Raw genomic sequence first — 9,238 nt, 5'->3', positions numbered from 1 at the left:
TGGCTTGTAATAATTATCGAACTTAGTTTGTAAGGTTTGAAACAACTGGTTTATAAACTAAGATATCGTAAGACTTCCGCTATTTTACTCTAATATCTATATTTGAATAAATATTGTAATACTGCAATGACTCTGTAATGTGATCCTACTCGGAAATCATGGATGATTCGGGGTTCCCCGAGGACACCCGACAGACTTGTTAAGTTACTAGGAACATATGCTTAGTTGTCAAAGGTCATTGGACAGTGACAAGTGTATGTGGGTCCTATAATTTAGGAGGTTCTGCCACATCCCTTCTTTAGGCATTGCTAGAATGAAGGTTTGAAGTTGCCTACCAGACACGACTGTCCAGAATGTAGCAATCAATATTAGGAGTGTAGGCAATCTCGAACCAACCACTAGACTATCCATGCTCAAGATGCATATCATCATAACAACATGGATCGGCGCTTAAAAAATAAAAGTGTTCATGATTGGTTAGGAAAAAGAGTTATTGGACAGGACTGGGCTGATCATGAAGAGGAAGGCACTAAAAGAAGATACATGTGGTAGGAAGACCAGTGGTGCCTAGGAGATTTGACAAGAAGCCAAAAGAGGAGGGTGCAGCGCCTAAGGAACAGAGAGATGGAACAGGCTCAGGCACCTAGTAAAACTCAAGTATGGCGTACCAAGTAGATAGCTGATAAGAAGCAACCATCGGCTAATATCCAAATGGCTTTTCTGTTACCATCAGAATTCAGAGCTCTGGCAGACCAGGAAGTTTATTCAGACTTCGACGAGTCAGAGTATGAAGAGATGGTTACCAAGTTAATGGTTGTGCAGCAAGCAATATTTGATAAGCCAGTCAAGCATCGACACCTAAAGGCTTTATATATGAAAGGTTTTGTTGATGGGAAGCCGATCAACAAGATGTTGGTGGACGGAGGTGCTTCTGTCAATCTTATGCTATACACCACTTTCCGTAAGCTTGGCAAGGGACCAAGAGATTTTCTTAAGACCGACATGATGCTTAGATACTTTGGAGGAAATACATCCAAGACTCGGGGGGCAATAAACATCGAACTAACAATCGGGAGTAAAACTCTGCTCACCATGTTCTTTGTCATTGATGGGAAAGGATCATACAGTTTACTCCTCGGTCGTGATTGGATTCAAGCGAATTGCTGCATATCGTTGACCATGCATCAGTGTTTGATTCAATGGCATGGAGATGATGTCGAACTGGTTCATGCTGATGAATCCGTAAGCATCGCAACAGCTGATCCAGTCTTTTGGGAACTAGGAGACTTCGAGTGTTTTTTTGGCAAGTCATGGGAAGGAGGCTTCATTAAGATCAGCAATGGAAGCCAATAGCCGATGCAAGAGATTGGCTCTGAGAGTTTATTTTAGTAAAAAAGGTTACGGCTTCATATCGGCCATTGGAATAAAGGAAAACAAGTGTTAGTTATGAGGTTTAGGCCAATGTATGAATTCTAGATAAGGTGGCGAATTCAGAGTTAATGGATTTGAAGTCATGTTTCACTTAACAGGATGTTCAACCTAGGTTGATTGCTTGTTCGACTTTTGATGTGAAAGTTTCCATGGTACGTTATCCTGACACCCGGGCAACATTCGATAGCCGATTCATTCTTGGCTCTAATAGCCGGTACCAGAAGGGTATCGCCTCTGGTTCAAAAAATAAAGATCTTCGAAGGCGTAAAAGCCGATACGAGGCGTATCGCCTCAAGAGCAAAAAACAAAAAGAGCAAGAGACATTCACAGTCATGCACGAAGGCATCACATTGAATTCTTCAAAGAACAAGAATCATTGTTCGTCAGATTACCCTAAGCACAGACTAACCAAAGACCTTGTTCACCACATCCTGAGCTGATGTGATGTCTACTTTGGCCTCTGCTGCCATGGTGAATTCTTCAAGCAGATCCTCATGCTCCTCAGGGCTGTCGCCCATTGGAAAACCTGTTTCCATGGTGTGAAGCTCGTACCCAGTTCAGACTTGTGCTACGGTCAGTGCCACCGCCGCACCATGACGAACGCCATGGAGGGCGATCTCCCAAACATGGACCGAGACGTCTTGGAGACGAGCATCGATGGAGAAACCCTAGGCATTGACAGTGTCTATGGCCACGTTCACCGCTAGTTGGAGAGATTCCAACTATGCTGTCAGGGCTGACAATCACGAGAACAAGAAGATGGCCAAGATGAAGATAATGGAAGTTAGAGTAAAAAGCCTTCATGGGATTCATCTTACCCGCCACCATGGCGTCGGATTTGGCCAGCCACGCTCAGATGGTGCTGGCCTCCTCCTCAGCTGCATGAAGGGTGGCCTGAGAAACCTCAAGGCAAATCTCCAATTGGCCGTTCTCCCAAGTCGCCTTAGAATAACAATTCTGGGCCATCCTCCACTCATGAAGGTAGCGCCGGGCGTCGTCTCCATTATAGGAGTCAGAGGAATCCGACAACGAAGCCAGGACGGAAGATGCGGCATCAGAAGGCCCGCCGGCCCTTGAGAGAGGATGAAGGTTGTCGTTCACAACAAACCTACAGGCGAGTCAGAACTATTCATCATCATGAACAAGAAATGTTGATCTCACCTCATGCGTTGGAGACACTGGTTCATTGGCATACTCTCCTCCGGGATTTCCTCCACCGTGCGCTTACCTCGGTTATCTTTGTCAGCCATGGAAGAATGATTGGATCTATGAAGGGGAGAAAGTGAATTGCTACAGGGTTTCAATAGGCAGAGAAACAGTTGTGAGTAAGGATGTATTCGAGGCTGAAACCACCAACCGGTATTTGAAGACCTGAAGCAAAGGGACAGGTGCCTCGGGACTGAGCAACTAAAAGGCAAGAAATCAAAGGTGAAGCGCCACTTCACTAATGCCAATGGAAATACAGCACTGAGCAACTGAAAGGCAGGAAATCGAAGGGTTCTCTTAATAAAAGCCGTGTTTTTAGACTTGGTAAAACCAAGGGCCTAGATCAGCTATATCAAATCGGCTCTTTAGCCCAAAAAGGAAGCATGAGTAAACAACGAAGAATATGATCGGTTCTACACAAGATCCACGATGGCATGCATATCTTGAGTCTAGGGCACCATGGGCCACTCTCGGTATTTCTAGTCAAGTGACATCAGCTCTCGTAGGCTATTGACTTCTCCAGCTGATCTAGAAATGCTCTCAAAGACACACTTATGATGACAAAAAAGTGAGACAGCCAGTATGGTCGCCTAATCAGGGGAAACCTTATCGGCTCAGGCATTGCACGCCTGGTACATTTTGGAGATGCTAGGAGGAGAAGGATTCAGCAGATCAATAGGGAATATTTGAAGGAATATTACCCTAACATTTGGATTTATACTCAACGACCAATTCGCTCGACTGACAGCTCTAATGGCCGATACCAGAAAGGTATTGCTGCTGGTGCAAAAATAGACTCAGAAGAGTAAAAGCTGGTACAATGCGTATCATCCGTGGGGGAAAAGCAAGCATAAATAAAAGTAATGCGCATGGTGTCAAGACAGGAAAATTATCTGCTAAATATCGCCTATTACAAACTACGGGCCGAGGAAAACCTTACCTACTATGTCATCGGCCAAGGTATTAAAAGCTATAGAATTGGCGGCACTCATGAAATCCTTGACCAAGCGCTCCTGCTCCCCAGGGTATGCAGCGTCTGGAAAACCATGGGGAAGAAGCTAAAGATTTTGGCCCGAATGGGCTTGGGCGGCAGCCAACACCATGGCAGCGCCATGACGAACGCCATGGAGAGCAACCTCCCTGACACGATTCGGGATGTCATGCAAACGAACCACCGAAACGGCGCCCTTGGCATTAACAAATCCCACCGCATGATCCGCAACTGATCGAAGGCTCTCTAGTTGGGCAGATAGATCTAAAAGATTTAAAGGGGAGGTGATTAGAGTCTTGGAGACAAAATTGAAAAGAAGTAGAGGTTACGACAAGTATCTCACCTGCAATTCTGGCCATGGCCTTGGCCAACCTATCCTCCACCGAATCGACCGCAGGAGGTGATCGGCATTGAACCATGGCCATGGCCGATTCTACGAGGGATAAACAATCAACGAGACTCTGGCCATGTCGATCAATGGAGGCAAGTAGATCATCATTATTAATCCACCTCATTTGATGGCAAGGGGGCTAGCAGCAAGCCATCGACGAGGACGGCCCTAAAGGCTGAACGGAGTCGGCCCTGTTCCCTGAGGCAGCGGAGGCATCATGAGATATACCCTCCTGACGATGAAGGCGCTGATGCGATGATGCAGACCTAATGAAGACCTTTTTAGGAAACCTCTTGCTGTTCTCCATGATCTCTGACCCATGGAAAAGCAGGAACTATGCTAGGGGTGCAGAAGGTTTGAGGCAAAGTGAGTTATCCTTAGATCAACTGCCGAGGCCCGTTTATATAGCCTAGGAAGGTGAGAAGATAGATTTCACTAGGGGTGTGAGGTTGGAATTAGAAACGAAAATGGATCGGCACTCTAGGAATTTAGGGGATGAATAACGGAAGGGTAACAAATTAGAACTTATCGTTTTCCCAAATTATGAAGCGTCGTGAGACAATACAAAGAATCTACATTGACTAGAGATCTACCCACCAAGGCTTCTTTGGATTGAAGGGAGTCCGGATCCCCATAAGGCCGAGGGTCATCATGAACCAAGTCACATCTGCCCGTTGATAAGATTGTGCAAGAGAAAGGGAAGAGCCGCCTACCTAACAGATACCCAGTTAATTCCTCGGTGACTGGGAGACCGCTGGAAAGAAGCTTGTGGCTTTCCCGATAGGCATTTGATGGAAAAAACAAGGGGAAGGTGTTCGCATATTCTAGCCTTCATAAAACACTAAAACAGCTTTGTGAGCATGGAGAAAAGACTTAGGTGATGTCACAAGAGTTCTTCTAACCGCGATGGCTAGTCTTCTTGCTCAACGAAGCGCTAGAATAAGTGACACAATCACCCCATGCATAAGAATTCTTCTAACCACCCGAGATTATCATAACAAAAGGATAGGCCATGGAGGGTCCAGCGGAGTTGCGAGCACTTGAAAAGACGGATGGAAGGAAAACATGGCTGAAGGGCTGAGTTGCTCTCGCTAGGGTCGGATAAGCATTTTATAGCCGGCCTGAGAAGATGAATCCAAACGCCTGTGAAACAGTGATGCTCTTGTAAGAAGTTTTGAGGCATGAGCTCATGAATGGACGCAAGCGGCGACAAACAGTGGGCCCTGAATCAAGGTTCTCTACCCATGACTGTGGACCAATCAGGGATGCAAACATGATAATTTTGGAATAAAACTACTTTTATCCCAAAATTTGGGGGTATGTGTTTACACCGGAATTTGGTAGAAGGATCTTAGAAGCTCGGGGGCTCCCAAGATCATGACAGTAGGGGATCAGTTGTGTGCAGATCGAAACCAGCTGATTTGGATGCAATGCTAGAATCGGCTTTTTTCAGATAGTGCCAGCAGATAACGACGGAGGCTATGATCGGCGCTGAGACGAGACATGCTAGACTCTATAAAAAGGGAAAGATTAGAGTCCAAGTTATCTTAAATTAGGAATGTTTTCATTATACCGAAGATTGTATTAAGTCGTACTCGAGTAGGGTTCGTTTTAGGCCTCGGATATAAATACCAAACCCCGACTATTGTAAAAATCAACCAATCAATCAAATACAAGTCAATTATTTTTTCGGCTCCGGTCACCCTTAGGAGTAGGAGTAGAGTAGATCTCGGTGAGTTCTTCGGCAAGTATGGCTGCATCGATCTAGTCAACCTCCACTGCTTGTTGTAAGTACCGTCATGGTTTATACCTCTGTTCATATGGCTGCATCAATCCGGTCGACCCCCACTACGGCTCTGGTATAAGCCTATGTGATTCAAGTATGGCCTATGTGATTCTGCCACACACCCCACCACTTGCATTGGATCAAGGTCAAGTTATCAGCTCTACCTTAGAATGACAGTCTTTGGTAGATTCATTAAGTTACCGATATTGCTTATTGCTTTCATTGCTTATCTAATTACAACAATATCACTCTGCCCGATTGAGATTGATCTGGATCGGCCTTATATCTTTTTAACTCATCATTTGTTAATCTAAAACTGATCTAATATACATCTTAAGCGATGAGTTATGTTTTTATCGACTGTTTTGCGTCAATCTTAATCGTGCATAGCGTGCTGTTAAGGCATATTCAATCTTGAGTAGATCTATCGGTTAGCGAGAACCGTTTCATGGCCCGTCATCACGGCCTATGGGATTCTGCCTCTCACCCCACTATTGGCACTATGGAGTGGGGATCATTGGTTAATAGACCCGTTCCTGAGAAGACATGACCTTAACTATGCGTTATGCCTGAATCGGCTATTTAGCTGATATCGAATGCTTTCATGGACAGTTCACATCATGAGATCATTGAAGTAGAGATAAGTTGAAAGATGTATTAGCCCCATGATCTTGTTATTGTGTTATGGCCTGCATGATTCTGCCTCATACCCCACTGATATTAGTAATGAGTTAGGGTCATCGAGTCTATTGTTGTTTCTATGGCCTGCATGATTCTGCCTCATGCCCCACTAGTCATGGCAATAGATGAGATCTACCATGTTCATTAGATTTATCTTTATTAAATGATTAAGTGATGTTGAATTGTTTCTTTATATAAAAAGGAGTTCGATTGCTCGTAATCATTGGCTCAGTATGGACCGATCATCGTTGATATCTTATTGCCATTGATTAATATTCGTTTAAATGATGTTTATCCTGAATGATAACCGATTCTCCTTACACGACCCCATGAGCTCTAACTAACTTATTCTCATGAATATATTGGAATCGGCTATTTAGCCGATTTCCTTTCATATCGGCTCTCACAGCCGTACATTCGTGACTGTCTGGCAACACCGGCAAGTTCTGCCCTTAACTACTGATGAACTTTCTCTCCTTGTCAATTACAGGGTCAAATTGACCGACATGCCTTGGGAGGATTGCGTAGGATCGACCACCCCTACGCTGAAGCTAGGCGGATCTACTCCATCGAGCGGACCCTTTCGGCGTGCTGCGTGTGTCCTCGGCACGGGACAAAATTCTATGTCGATAGTTTCATCATCATTGTGAGATTAGGAGAGAATCCAAGTGCATTGCTTGAGTAATTGCATCTAGAGGCACTTGGTGTTCTTGTTTTGCTGCAGGATTCACTTGTTGCTCTTGGTGGTTGCCACCACCTAGACGGCTTGGTGCAGTAGAGGAGGATTGGTAGGAGTTGGTGATTGTTTGTGGCCATCTCCGGTGATTGTGAGGGGATTTGTACCTTCCCCGGTGGAGCGCTAAAAGGTAACTCTAGTGGATTGCTCATGTCATTGAGTTACCTCACTTGTGGGTAGGTTCTTACAGTGTCCAAATTATGTGGACGAGGTTTGTGCAACACCTCTTAGCCACTGAACCACCAAGTGTTGGTTGACACAACGGGAACATAGCGTGTTGGCAAGCACGTGAACCTCGGGAGAAAATTGGTTGTCTCTTGCCATTTGGTATTCTCCCGGTGATTGATTTAATATTCACCTTGTGATTGGTTCACTCCTCTACACGGCGGTATAATCACCCTACTCACTCATTTATATTCTTGCAAACTAGCTGTGGCAAGCTCTTTAGTGTAATTAGAATTGAGAGCTTGCTTTGTTATTTTAAGTTCATCTAGTGGAGCTCTTTAGAGTAGCAAGATTGAGAGCTCTTAGTGAGTAGTAACATTGCAAGTTGTGTGCCTAGTAATCATTGCAACTAGAATTGTTGGATAGGTGGCTTGCAACCCTTATAGAGCTAGAGCAAGTTTGCATTTTGCTATTTGTCATACTAATCAAATTGCTCTAGTTGATTTATAGATTTTTAAATAGGCTATTCACCCCCCCTCTAGCCATATTAGGACCTTTCACACCCCCAAACAATAGAGCCGTTGGCTCAATTATTGGGCTGACTATGGGATGACCGGACACGCAGGTCGTGTGCACCGAACGTGTCTGGTCACTGCTTGATCGCCACGTGTCCCATTCAAACGAAGTAATCATTGCCGCCCAACGACCCTCTCTAACACGCTCTGACGTGACGCATCGGACGCACTACAGTGCCTGACCAGACATAGGAGGGGCAGCGTCCGGTTGAATCCAGAGAGCTCCTAGAGCCGCTCAACTACGACCGGACGTGTTCGGTGTGGCCAACCGAACGTAGGAGGGGCAGCATTTGGTCGATTCCAGAGAGCTCCCAGAGCCGCTCAACTGTGACCAGATGTGTCTAGTGTGGCTGACCGGATGCGCCCCTACGTTCGGTCATCTCTGGACCAACACCCACGCTAAACAGTGATTGCTCAGTGTCTGGTCACTGCTATGAACTAGAGTCCAGTCACCTCGGCAACTCTGCCCGTGCCTGGCTAGAATACCGGACGTGTCTAGTATTGATATTGGACACGTTTGGTCATGTCAGGAACATTGCCGCCTGAGATAGTACTAGACGTATGGTATTCATGTCAGACGCACCTGGTCACCCCGTGACCAGCAGATTTAACTCCTTTTCTTCACCAACTTCTTCTCCTTTGCAAATGTGCCAACACCACCAAGTGTACTCCTTGTGCACATGTGTTAGTATATTTTCATAAATGTTTTCAAGGGTGTTAGCACTCCACTAGATCCTAAATGCATATGCAATGAGTTAGAGCATGTAGTGGCACTTTGATAACTGCATTTCGATATGAGTTTTACTCCTCTTATTAGTACGACTATCGATCCTAAATGTGATCACACTCACTAAGTGTCTCGATCACCAAAACAAAAAAAGCTCCTATCAAGTTTCACCTTTGCCTTGAGCTTTTTGTTTTTTCTTTCTTCTTTTCCAAGTCCAAGCATTTGATCATCACCATGCCATCACCATCATCATGTCATAATCTTCATTTGCTTCATCACTTGGAGTAGTGCTACCTATCTTATAATTACTTTGATAAACTAGGTTAGCACTTAGGGTTTCATCAATTCACCAAAACCAAACTAGAGCTTTCATGGGGGCCCACCAACCATGGAGCAGTTGGACATCCCCAATCAGAGCACGGATCCAAGGGCCTAATTGGCCAAATTGGTGGAGATCAATCTAACATTATCCCCCTTGATCTCACCTTATGACTTAAACTTAACTTACGTTATCTTTTTCCCATTCCATCACAGATCAGTGCATAGAGC

This window comes from Miscanthus floridulus, chromosome 6, assembly GCF_019320115.1.
Source record: "Miscanthus floridulus cultivar M001 chromosome 6, ASM1932011v1, whole genome shotgun sequence".
NCBI classification, from domain to species: domain Eukaryota; kingdom Viridiplantae; phylum Streptophyta; class Magnoliopsida; order Poales; family Poaceae; genus Miscanthus; species Miscanthus floridulus.
This window is presented reverse-complemented; position numbering follows the sequence as displayed.